The sequence below is a fragment of the Haemorhous mexicanus genome, chromosome 13 (assembly GCF_027477595.1).
Source record: "Haemorhous mexicanus isolate bHaeMex1 chromosome 13, bHaeMex1.pri, whole genome shotgun sequence".
Lineage (NCBI taxonomy): Eukaryota > Metazoa > Chordata > Aves > Passeriformes > Fringillidae > Haemorhous > Haemorhous mexicanus.
The window spans coordinates 2,624,642-2,638,092 of NC_082353.1; the positions used below are offsets into that span (position 1 = coordinate 2,624,642).

Consider the following 13,451-nt stretch of genomic DNA (forward strand, 5'->3'; position numbering starts at 1 on the left):
GATGCCCAGACCAAAGAACAGGTCACAGTGTTCCTCTGTCATGCACCCATGTCCTTTGCTTCCCTGTTGCTGAGTGTCTGTCTTTGCTCACAAATGAGCAATATTGAAGAAAATGAGTGGAATTGACTTTTTCTCTCAGAGGTCTTTGGAGCCTTTCTCTCAGAGGCCTGTCCCTCTGCTTGGATGACATTTTCTTTCACAGGTAAATCATGGAAAATAGCTTAGCAGACTTTATTTCAGTTTATTAGCAGTATGGGAAAACTAAGGCCGTATTTTGATATTGTGGTGGCTGAGAGCTGGCCTGAAGGCCTCTCAATAATAATTAATGCCCATTTTATAACTGAAAGGCCACTAATTATACAAGTTCCTTGATGACATAAGCTGAGCAGAGAGCAGGCAGTGGCTGGCTGGAGCAGTGGGTTCAGCGGTGGGGACTGCCCCTGAGCCCTGTGTGAGACAGAGTGCAGCTGGGCACAAACCTCGCTGGGATGTGTCACATTCCTGCCTCTGACACCACAGTGACATTTTGGAAACAATTTTACCTGTGTTTGGACTCCCAAAGACAGATAGGAGCACAACCATTGACCTGGCTGTCATAGGTATGTTTTCACCTGTGATTAATTTGATCCCCAGCTAATCACATGTGCCTGAAAGCAGGATCTGACCTATTGTCTGAAATTCTTGAAAAGAGATGGTAGGCAGTGCCTGGGGGCATGCTGGGAGAACATAACTGTGCTGCTTCACATTTACATGTAGGAGGGAATTTTCTTTCAAACAAAGGGATCAACTTCAGTGTCAAAAACTTTCCATTTGAGAGCTCTTATTCGAGCATACAACAAGAAGTTGTTCTGGATTAACTGATTCATTACTGATGTGAGATAAAAGTAAAGAATAATAATTCCTATTTCCTAAAAGTCCAAACCCAGTAATTGGCAGATACAGCTGTAGCAGCTGATTCTCAATTGCTGAGATGCAGGAAACCTTCCTTTTGCTAATCAGACTACTCTAAACTTAGAGTACCTCATATCCTCTACTGGCTGTTCTGGCTGTTTTACTGATGGAGAACCTATCAGCTGATGACTGAAAAGTCATAGTTTCAGGATTTTTGAACTGAGATGTTAAAAAAAATCTCTTGTGTGAGATTTGGGACATATTTATATCTGTTTTGGGATCAGATTCTTGTTCATATTTTCTAGTTGTGGCCTCTTCAACCTATGAGAAATTTGGGATTTTTGTAGTGTTTTTATAAGTGCTGATCTCTGTTGCCCTGTTCTTTTTTATCCAGGAACTGTTGCCTTCTTGCTAGTAGGGGTGCCACCACTTCACACCAATATCCTGCCTCTCTTTTCACATCCAACACTGTTCCATATTTATAACCACCACTTATCACTATAAGTATTTTTCTCTGACATGTATCTGTTTAACCAAGGGCATTGATCTCCCTGTTTAATCCTCCTTTTTCTGCAAAAACATTTTCTTCCTTCCTTTTTAAAAAGGTGAAAACAAAAATCTTTTTAGGTCATTGAGAAACTTAGAACAGCCACCAGTATTTATTAGTTAGATTATTTCAGTGACTGCACTGTCTGTTCTCTATCCACAACTATAATGTGTGTATCACATTAGTTGTCTGCCTCTTAAGTGAATTTAATGACTGTAATGTGCACACTCATTTGCTTTTAGACACTCAGATGAGCAACCTTATTCGTTATGAATTCTGCCCTTGACACACCCTTGGAGAGCACTTCTTGGGTCTCAGCAGCCTCATGCTGGGCACAGCCTCAGACAATAGCTCAGCTCTGCTTTTGTGCTTCCCATTGTGCTGCAGTTGTGTCTAGAAACCACACCTGTGCTCTGGAATGAGTTTGTTGTAAGGAGAAACCCTTGTTCTGCAGAGTTCCAAGTCTAAAGAGATGAGACAGATGACAGGTGGAAAGGAGAGGGAGGCACCAGCAGGCTCTGTGACTTGCTTGACCTCCTGTGGCAGTTGTGAGGTGCCATGTGCAGGCTGTGTGACAGAGCTGGGACAGTGATCCAGCTGTCTGCGTCCCCGTGGCTTTGGCACAGCTTCTAGACCTGTCAGTCTCCAAAGTTTCAGGTAGTGAGACTTTACCAAGAGTCCAACAGTGCAGTGTGGCTGTAAATCAAAACAACACAACTGTTTATCAGCCCTGGAAAAATGATCAGGAATAAGTGCATAATCTGTGGAGCCTTTATGACTGAAATGGGACTGCTAGGGATTATTTATAGTGGCTTTTTTACAGGGCAGTCATCATGGAGAAATTGTGGAAATATCAGAAATTATGCTTCTACTTCTGTAAAATATAAGATCATTCCCAGAGGGAGTGGTTTCTGGGAAGACAGCAGTGATGTTCCAGAAAGATGTCTGTGAAATGAAATTGCCTGTCTGGGGATCAGCTGTGCTGCTCCTGCTAATTCATAGGAACTCAGCAAGCATATTCTTTGACCAAAGCAGGAAATACTCAACTCAACATTCTCTTTAGGCTTCCAACTCTGTACCCAACTGTGCAGAGCAAGCACAGGAGTGCACAAGCTCAGGTGGGAAAGTCAAAATCCACAAAAAGATGGAGTAGCTTCTTTCAGAAGGTGACAACTTGAGGAGACTTTTGCTTTCATCAGCTTTCCCCTTGCCGGGTTTACATACAAGCCTCAGAGTTCTGGGTGTGTGAGACTGTGTAATATCAAGAGTATACTTCAGATACTCTGGTATTTCTATTCACCTTGGCTCCTATTCCCATTTCCAGGATTCCAGAGACATGCCTGGAGATCATCAGCTGAGAAGTTTAATTTACAAAACCAGTTTTTTGCAATGCTGACAAAGACATGGCCAGTACCTGGTAAGGAATTGTGAGTTAAACTACTGAGTTAGGGTAGTTATTCTTTTGTTGTTAGCATGTTAGGGAAAAGGTAATATGGCAAGGAAATCCTAAGAAAGTTGGCGAGAGATATTGCTTTGGATATTTCAATATTGCTTTGGATACTGTTTTTCTAGCAGTATTAACTGCTATCTAACTACTGTTTTCTAGTTTTGTTTGTGTGCCAATATCCAAAACCTATCTTAAATTTGGTTACATCCCATTGATTTGCTACACTATAAAGCAGATCTTATCTCAAACTAAGCACTTGCAAACAGCTCCTTATCAGAGGATGTGCTCAGGGCTGCTGGTACAAGGCAACTCAAGAGTTAAGGTACCTTGATGCTGCAGCAAGAGGGGTGTGCCTGGTGCAAGCTGCAAGGATGCACTCTTGTGGCAAAGAGGTGCTCTACAGGGAATAGGTGGAGTTGAAATCACCTTCTGCTTATTAGGAAAGTGAAGACTTTTATACTCAAGTAAGATGAAGATATTATCAGCTATACTAGGGAATTTTCACTGCAGCATCAGTATTTTGTTCTCATTATGTTTTCTCTGCTGGAGGGTACATTTGTACTTCTGTTTTCTGAACTTCTTATAAGCAGGTGCTATTCAGCATGTCTCAGTGTTTGCTCCCCTGGGCACATACTCGTAGCTGCCTTGCCAGAACTGTTTCTCTGTTTGCCTTAGAGGAGAGGAGCTGTCCGAGGGCAGAACTGGGGGAGCACAGGCAGCTGTGTCCCTGAGGAGCTCCCCCTGCCTCAGTGAGCCTGCACCCCATGGAACCCTGGCCCTGCTGCCTTTGCTCTGCAGACAATAAACCCACCACGGCTGAGGCAGTGCAGGATTGTCTCCCACTCCTGCCTTAAAGCACTTCCAAGGTCAGGTGGGGAGAGTGCCAGGAGAGGATGGTGGCTGTGGATGTTGTGTTAACCCCAGAGCAGCAGGGTTAGAACCAGGGCAGGAGCTGTGTGTGTGCAAAACCTGGTGACTAGCCAAGAACTAGCCAAGAGGAACCACGGGTTGATTGAGGTGAACTGCAGAAAGACTCTGAGCATGTTTCAAAGGTGCTTAGGTGCCTGCTGCCATGGATGGAGTTTTGAACTTTCCCAGAGAACTGACCTGGAGGCTATTTTCAGTCTTTCATCTATCGGCGATGGTGAGAGAGATGGGGAGGCTGAGTGGTGATCAGAAGCCAAATTTACTGTGGACTGCATATGCTTATATACTATTCTAGAAAGGGCAGTAATTTTTTACTGCAATGATTGGGTTAATCATCACATAAACAAACAATACATTTTGCAACATCTCTTGCTTGCAGAAGTTGATTCAATCTTCTTTTCCTGTCAGCCAGTCTTGATTCAATCCTCAAAGCTCTGTTTGTTCTTGACAAGGGATCCTGATTATCAGATCTCTTATGCTAATTAGATCCAAAGTATTCTCTGTCTTGTGTGCCCCAATATTCCTCTTGGAGACTTGGTTCCTTCTCTGTAGCTCACAGCTGATCATGTGTTTTTTCTCTGCCACTGGTTACCTAAGTTGTGTGTTCAGAGAGGTTTCTTTTTGAACTGTTTGCTGGTGTACAATTGCTAAGTCTTTAGTATGTCTCCCATGTCCACCTCTGTCATTTAGGAGCCCTGTTTCTACAAATAGATGTGTCTTAAAAGAGTTTCCCTGCGGAGGAAGCCAGTGATATTTGCATAATGTTTATGTAAGGCAGCACTGACAAACCCCACTTGAAATGGCATGTAGTTATGTCTTTCTAGAGTGTTTTCCAAATATTTCTTAACATGTTCTGCAAAAGAAACTATAGTCAATCAGCAGCTAAATCAGTAATGTAAAAGGTTAAGAGCAAACAGAAGTGAAGAACATTGTAGCAGACTGCCAAGCAGTTGGCTCCATTCTGAGCGTGACAGATGGGTTGCAGGTACCAAAGCCAACATTGCATGTGCAGAGGGAAACACAGTCTGTAACACTGCCTCACTTCTCACAGAGCCTCTGAGGATGAGTGGCGCTCTCTGTTTTCCAAGAGACCCAAAGCCACCCTGGCAAAGTTACTTGGAGTGGGACTGGGTAGGACCTGTCCTCGAGAAGTGCCATCCTGGGTGTCAGATGGCTCAGGAATTACCCAGTGCAGCCACTGCAGAGCAGGGAGCTCCCAGGGCTGCTGGACTTGTTCCTGCAGGGATCTGGGCACCTTCTCACCTGTGTGGCCCTGGAGTTCATGTGCATAACTGAGTGAGAGGGCAAGGGTCTGGGACTGAGGCCATCTGGATGTCTGTGGTTGTACAAAGGGCCCAGATGGAGCACAAAGCCACTGGATGATGGGTCAGTAACTGAAGTAGGTGATGCTGAAGATTCCAGTTTAACAGATAATGTGGATTATTCCTATGAAGTCCTTTTTATTTTGAGATTTAAGATATAAGCATATACAAGATAGGAACATAAGGTTGATCAGGACAGATTTGAACAATTTCCAGTGTTCCTAGTTGAAAATGGGGTGGGAAAAGTGAAATAAATGGAAATTAAAAGGGAAAGAAGTCATGGATAAATATTGAGCAACACTGCTTCTCCAAAGAGAGTTTTCCCCCGTGAAAATGTGGCAGTTTAATAAAATGGAATAGACAAGCTTTGGAACATTGCTGTGAGCATACTTTCCTCTGTAACCACTGTCAATGGATCTGCACTGAAAACTGTTCATCAAACCATCCTGTGCTGCACTCAGATGGTAAAACTCCACCACAACTCTGTCTGGCTATCATACAGAATTAATTCCCTGGTTGAGTTCAGTCTGAGGCAAAGTAAATACTGGCAAACAGGTGAAGGCTATATGAACCTCAGAAAAATAGATTTCTATGTGCTCTTTCAGAATACAAAGTATGTTATAGATTCTCAGGAACACTAAAATTACCAGAAACATTTAATCCCATTCTGGAAATACCATGTGGTTTTGCCAAGATGCTGAAGAGTGAAATTAGCGTGACTTAAATTAATAAGAACAGTTGTCTAGAAATAGAACACTTTGCTTGAACTTAATAGTTCAGTTTAATTCAAGGAGTATTTTCTGAACTTGCACATCAGCTCAGTAGGAGAAGAAAATAACCATGGCAACATATAAGGAATTATCTTTGAATGTCCTTTGAATGTTCTGATCTCCTCTGGATGAATACTGACCCATGGTAGCTCCTGTGCTATCATAAGAATGCTCCAGGTTTACCTGAGTGTCACTGGCTTCTTGTGTGGAGATACCTGCCAAAGAGTGTAATGTCTGCACAGCCTTCTGAGAAAGAGTCATGATGTCTAAAGAATATTAAGAATTATTTTCTCCCCTTCTGCCTCAAAAGATTTGTAGATGTAATTTCTTTTTTTTACTCAAGTTTTATAGATTATCAGAAAATCTCAGATTTCCAGGGCAACCGGGATTTGGAGAGCAGAAATGTTCCTGTAATTAATGAGCTCGACAGCTCTCCATCCATCCCTGTGTCCCGTGGGATGGGTCTGACCCCTCTCCTGCTTCCAAGGGCCCTGCCGAGGGTCAGGGCCCGATGTGCTTCCAAAAGTGTTCCTCTGTCTCCATCTGGTGGAGGCTCTTCGGCGCTGACTGCACGCCCTGCTGCACTCAGAAAGTGTGCCTTGATCAACGTGAGAAATGCCCTTCTCCGGCAGAGCCATGGCCGTGCCCTTTCCCTGGCTTGTGAAGAACAACCTGAACTGATGGGGATGGCACTCGGCTGAGCAGGTGTGTGAAGAAAGCTGCTCATATTAACCAGCAAGTCAGCTCACAAACATGAAAGTCACAAAAAATACTATGAGCTCCATGCCCGTGTAGATAGGAGCGCTACATGTCCTGGGTGGTTTTTCTTAAAGCAGCTCTTCTGTAAAAGGTGACAATTAGCACCAAGGAGTGTAACAAGGTGTTAGAGATGGATCATGAGATGATTGGCTCTCGCAATTAAGGAATAACTATTGTGTGAATATTAAGAGAAGCTTGAGTGATGTACAGCTATGTTATTGTAGTTTGGATGTCCTCTGTTCTCCCCACAGTTCCCTTTCCCCCCTGCATTGTTGCCATCAGACAGCCTGGGCTGTCTAGGACAGGTAAAAGAAGCTGCACAGGTGTCCCTTACCTGGGGCAGGTGGGAATGGAAAAGCTTGGGGGTGCTCAGGGGGTGAGCATGGCAACCCCTGGCCTCCAATCCAGTTACAAAGCAGTGTGCACTGATAAATGGCAAAGAAGAACTGCCTGACAGACTCTGGGAGGGGCCAGGGCTGGCTGATGCCACCCCCAGGGGTACAAAAGACTGAGCATCCACCTTGGAGAAGAACTGGCCTTGTGGTATCCACGAGGGGCAGTTCCCAGCACTGCAGCTTTTTCCTTTGTTGTATCTTTGTTAAGGGTTAATAAACCACTTTAAATTTGCAAAGTCAGCAGTTGTCTCTCACAAAAGGAATTGCTCTGAAATTGCTCACAGCAAGGACCATGGAGCTTCCTGTACCTCAGCTCTCAGGTGCAGCCTCTTGGATCAGATCAGTGTCCAGAGGAGCAGCTTGAGCTGCTGGGACAGAAAAGCTCAAAGAAAGTGCCCCTCCTTGGAGGGTTGCAGATCTTACCTTTGGGGATTGAAGCCCATAACTGGTTAAACCAACAGAAGCAAAACTAAAGATCTGTAAACAATAGAACTAGTTATTGTTTACTGGGGGTGAGAAAGCCAAAATTTCTGGCTTTGCTGTCTTGATAACTACATACTTTTTTTCCCATCCTAAAAAGAGCAATGCATTACCCAGCTTGTGTTTCTAAAAATGTTAGGCAGAAGTTGATCACTGACTTCTGCTCATTTAACCTATATAGCTGTATATAATTTAATCAATAGAGATGAAATTGTGTTTCTTCAGCTGATTTTGAAATTGCCATAGACAATGATAGGCTGATGACTTGTGCTCTTTTATTATAGAAAGAGATTATATTTTCTACAGATAACAAGGCATAGGAAATTTGAAATGCATTCACTTTTTTCAAAAAGTCAGAGGAGTTCTTGGTCCTGCACATCTCCCTGCTGGCTGTTTTAAGTGCATTATAATCACATTTTCCTGGATTTTTTTTAGTGTTTTCCTCTTCTGTGTTGTGTGTGAAAAGCCCACACAAACAACAGGGAAAACTGACTGACAGCCTTGGGGAAACAGTGAAACCCTGCAAAATGCACACAGAGCAAACTGACTGAAACACCAGGAAAAAACCAATCATTTTTAGTCACTATATGTTATAATAGGAGCCTAAAGGATTCTAACAGATGTGGGATTTTTGAAACAAGATGGTATCCTCAACACAGATGATGCTGTACTTCTTGGTGAAAGGTTGAGTGTAAATGCTGCTTCTCACTTCACCATGACTGATGTGGTCCACTGGAAATATCAAAACATCAGGGGGTGATAGAGACTCCAGAAGATCTTTCTTTGGAAGAGGCAGCTATCTTTGGCTCCCTTCCCTGGATGGGAACTCTAAGGTGCAGTTCTACAACTGAAGCAATGTAGAATTCACTGCCTTTGGGCACACCACCCTTTCAAAGCAGGCCTTGTGCTTCTCATGAGCCAAAGCCTTTGTAAACTAACTCCAAAGGGATTTTAAACCAAACCAGCTGACAAAACGTGGTACCAGGACCAGCAGGAATGGTGGAGGGCAAAGGTAGGCAGAGGCAGCCTGGAGAGCTCAGTGCTGCACCCCTGTTCCAGCTGCTCCCCTGCAGCTGTGCCTGGCACATTTGGGGCACCCTGTCTGGGGGCACTGGGATCTGAGGCTGGGTGACCCTCCTTCTCTGAAGAAGGCAGAGAGGAGACCTGGGGCCTGAGCTGCAGCTCAGCAACTTAAAAATTTTCTTATGTAGGTGCCATCCTGGTATGAAGGAAACTTCAGGAACCCAGCTTCAGGTTATGTATACTCAGCTAAATCCCATCTGAGCTGTGTGAGCTGCAAAAGTCAAGTTACAAATTCAGACAGATGGGGACCCCTCAAAAAATGTATGCTGTTTTGTTTCCTGGAAGGATTTTGACAAGTTGTTTAAAGCTGTGCAGCTTACTACTTATCTCTGCCTGGTCTTTGAGACACAATTCAAAATAAACTCATTAAAGGTTTGTGTTTCAGCAGGGGAAATGCAGAGTTGCCTTTTTGCATTTCTAGCGGCAACATCAGCAGCAGAGAGCAACAAACAGCGGAAAATCTCTGTTTAGGTCACTGCCTGGTCCCCATCGTGGGATGTGTGCATGGGGTGACTGCTGTAGGAATGAAAACCTACCTCTTTTAGCTCCTCTAGTGCATGTGCAGCACCAGCCTTAGTGCTCGGTATGAGGCTGCTGGCAGTGACCCTTGAGCAGAGACTGGGCAGCTGCATTTCACACTGTGAAGGTCTCATGGAATGCTGCAGACATCAGGAAGAAGTAATTGCTTCTGCATAGGTATCCACAGCTGCCAAAAACCCTTTATCTCCCCAGTGTGGCAAGTGCATGAAGTAGGTGATTCAAAAGAGAGATTGGAGGATGAGTAAGTCTGAAGTTCAAGCATTTGCCTCGTAGCAGGTTAACAAAACTTCTAAAAGGCTTTGGCATTTCAGCTGGGGTTTTAAATTGCAGCCAACAATTAAAACTGCTCCATGCCCCCTAAAAAAATGTGCGCAGGCTTTTCTTCCCCACAGTCCCTGAAGCAGGGCAGGGAGAGGCTGACCTGAGAGAATTGTTTTTCTGGACCTGCAGTAAAGTAAGGCATTTAGAGAGATTTTCTGTGGCTCCTGAGAATGCTTCTAATCCGCCCCAGCAAGCAGGGCAGGAACCTGGTGGCTGAGCCTACAGCCACACCTTTGCACAAGGATTCTGTTCCCAGCTGCCCTGAGCTGCTGCCCTGGGAGCTGCAGAGCTCTTGGCACCTGCAGCACAGGGCCTGGGGGCCACGGCACCCACAGGAACAGGAGGACTGGAGGAGCCCCAGCTTCCCTTCAGTGCTGGCTGCTGCTTGGCACACAGCTGAAATGGGCCCTCCTGGTCACGTTGCTGAGGCTGCTCTGGGAGGGGCTGTCCTGGCTGCTGCTGAATTGGAGTGAGAGCTCCCTGTCTTTGGCTCCTGCTCTGCTGTCCCTCACAGTACATCCTGCTCTGCCAATGTGACTGCACACACAGTCACTCCCTAACCTAGTTCTGTCAGAATGATGCAGGTTAGGTTAGCTATTTTTTTTAATATGGGAAAAGTAGCCTCAAGGCCAGGTTCTCTTGCTCAACTTCTATTACAATAATAGCATGCAACATTCATATTATGCTCTGCTGGAGTGTGTGTGATCAGCTTGTGATTGGACTTAATAGCTCTGTAAATAAAAGAAACACAGAACAAAAAGCATGATAGTCATCAGAAATCCAGCTGATTCCTGGAAGAGTTAACTCATTTAGAAACCTTTTAGTGGGCCATATTGATTACATGGATGTGTTCAGAGCAGCTGTGGATATTGCAGTAACAATGAACTGAAGCAGTTTATCAGCACATCAATTATTTTACTGGTATAAAAAGGAGCTTTAATTGGACTAATGATGATGGGCTCAATCTTATGTTGAAGCTATCTGGCTATCACAAAATTATCTCTCAATGAGCTCATCTATTTTGCAAGGAAGAAGCTCATAATCTCATAGGATGGAAGATGTTATGGCTATTTATAGTCACTGATTTTATTTGTAGGGAATATCATGACTTCACAAGAGCAGTGGCACTAATCTCCCTGGTAAAGCATTTATCCTAATCTAAAGGGAGCTGTTTGCTACAAAGCCAGCCATGTACTTAAAAGGACCATTGAACAAATGTGAAACACTGGCAATCATTTGCCTGTAAAAGCAGCAGGTGAATGAGTGTGTCCTGAATGCACAGCAGCCCCCTGTGTCCTGCCTGCACAGGCAGGCTGCTCTGTGCAAATGAGGCAGTGAGACCAAGGAGAACATATTCCTACCCAAAATGGCTGAACTGCCGAGATGAATTGGGCCACAGCACATGAGCAGCTGAGAACATGCTGCAGCCCCTTCTGGCTGCTGGGGACATGTGGGATGGATTTAGGCACTCTCAGTTAGAGAGCAGGCTGTTCTTCTTACACCAAGGACAGGGAGAGAGTTTACTTTTTCTCAGGTATTTCTTGCCCTGTTCCAAACTAGCTAGTCTGAGCTAGCTTTTAGCACTAAGTCCTGTGGAATTACTTTTGGCACCTGCTCCCAAGGGATGAAAATACCTCTCTGGTTATGTTTGCAGAAATCACTGAGGACCATGGAGGTAGCTGGAGTATATCTCCAAGAGATCAAACATGTTTCCCACTGAGACAAACGGAGAATAAGTTAATCAGAAAGCAGGGTGGAAGTGGAGTTTCTGCAGAGCTCAGGTCTGAGAGGAGCAGCAAGCCAGCAGAGATCACTGCTGGGGTGGAGGAGGAGACTGTGACCTGCTGGGACCAGGCTTTGGTTAACAATTCCACAGCTCCAGCCTTCAACAGGATGTGGAGCCAATCCCAGGACAGGCTGGGGTGCAGGAAACCATGTCAGAGCTGTGAAGGGAGGGAGTGTGGGTGCACAGCACCTGCTGCTTTCTAGCAGGCACTTCATTTCTTGCATTGCTGCTGCAGTACCCTCAGCTACCAGCAAGCCCCTGGGCTGCAGCTGTGCCTGAAAGGATAGCGCAGCCCCAAGTCTGAATTTATTTTTTCTCCTTGAAATCTGCAGGAATAGAGTGCACTTCACCCGCTCTCTGCCTGGTCTGCTGAGGCCTGCCCTTCCTGGTTGTGATCCTACAGTGACTCCACAAAGACGAGCAGATTTGTACACAAGGTACGTGCAGGATAAACTAGGACCACACCAGTGGAAAAGGCCAGATGTCTCTTCCTTTAAATCATAATCCCTCATGTAATATCACACTTAGTTGTCATAGAAACCATGGCATCACTAACACTTGCAGCTTTTGATCCTGCAAAACAGTTGAGCATTTGCTTTTAATATAAAGTATGTGCTTAAATTCCAACTATTTCTGTGGCACTGCTTGTATGCCTATAACAAAGCCTGCACTTTATTTTTTTCCTGTGTGAGAGTGATGTGGCCCAGTAAAACCTCCTAGTTTCTTTAGTTAAGCCCAAACAGTATGCATGTTTCACAATCAGAAAAATTACTAGCATAGGAATGGTCTAAAGAGAGTCCAAACAGAGCCTTTTAAAAAGATGTGTTGGCAATTGAATGCTTGATTAGATCACATCACTGTCTCTGCTTCTGCAGCCTGAAAAAGCATTAGAAGAATGCTTTTCACAATTTCTTCCAGCACTTAGGACAATGGACAACTCTTAATTCTACTGTTTGTATAAGGAGAATTTTTTTTCAATTAGTCTAGTTCAATCATAATTTCTAACAGAAACATTCATGCTCCCAAATTAAATAACCTATTTATTGTGGCTGTTCATGAAGCATTTTGTATTTTTCTTTGAAAACTCAGTTTCTGATTTAAATGTTTAACACTTTCTGTTTTAATTTTAAGGTACGTTTTAGCATTCAAAGTGCTGAGGAAAGTATGAAAGTATCCCTTGTGTCTCCAAGAAAACAAGAGAAGTTTGAAGTTCTGGGAGTTTTAAAACATCTTTGAGCAGGTGTCCATGTTGAATATTCAATTCTATTGCAAATGTGTTTGAATGATATTTCAGTCATTTACATTAACATGTGTGGTATTCACATGCCCTCTGAACAGAGAGAAGCTGTGAGACAAGCAGAGAAGAAGGAAAACACAATTCTTATCTCGCTTGCTGTGCCTGTGTGGTGCTAAAGTAGAATGCAATATGGAGATTGTTTACCCAAAGTGAAGATGTTTTGTTCCCTTGGCCTATCAGGGCCAAGAAGTGTGTGTGTGTGGGACTGTCATGGGACAGTCAAGAGAGAATCAGAGATGAGTGCAGTTCTGTGCAGTTGTGAGCAAGGGTGGGTGCTTGGCAGATTCAGTTTAGATACAATGCACATAGTATAGCATAATAAAGTAATTAATTAGCCTTCTGATGATGGAGTCAGATGCATCATTCTCTCTCCTCTTCGTCGGAGTCGCCGTTGATTTACAATAAACATGATATTTCACTCATTTACATTAACTACAGTATTTCCCCCCAGATCACACTACAAATGAAATGTCTGGGGTGCCTTTTCAGGGATTAAATGTTCCCCTGCAGACAGGGCCTCATTCCAGGCTTGCTGGGCTCAATGGGCAGGATTCCACTGGAGCTCAGTGGGTTCTTTATAGAATTAGGTGGTTTATAGTTCATATTTGATCTCATTATAGACATGGAATAACGCTTTGACCAATTTCAGCACTTGATAACTGGGCCTACCCACATCTGTTACAGTGTTCTATATAAAGTTATACATTTATATTTGTGCCAAGGAAACCTGTTCTGTAAAACTTCAGTAGGTCGAGGTGGTAGCAACTCCACAGTAAATTCAGTGCATTTGTAATGCTTCCTGTCAGCCGAAATAAAAAAGCAGCAATATCCCAAAGGCATCAGCTTTTTTGGAAATTAAAGCAGAAGGTTAATAAAGGTGGCTGAG

The 13,451-nt window shown here is 44.0% G+C and overlaps 1 long non-coding RNA gene across 1 annotated transcript; it reads left to right on the plus strand.

Annotated features, from left to right (window-relative positions):
• Window positions 1-2,789: 2,789 nt before the first annotated feature.
• LOC132333238 (uncharacterized) lies at window positions 2,790-13,182 on the plus strand. Its single transcript, XR_009488100.1, has 3 exons — window positions 2,790-2,855; window positions 11,601-11,705; window positions 12,400-13,182. It is a non-coding gene; the product is annotated as an uncharacterized LOC132333238 (long non-coding RNA).
• The last annotated feature ends 269 nt before the right edge of the window (window positions 13,183-13,451 follow it).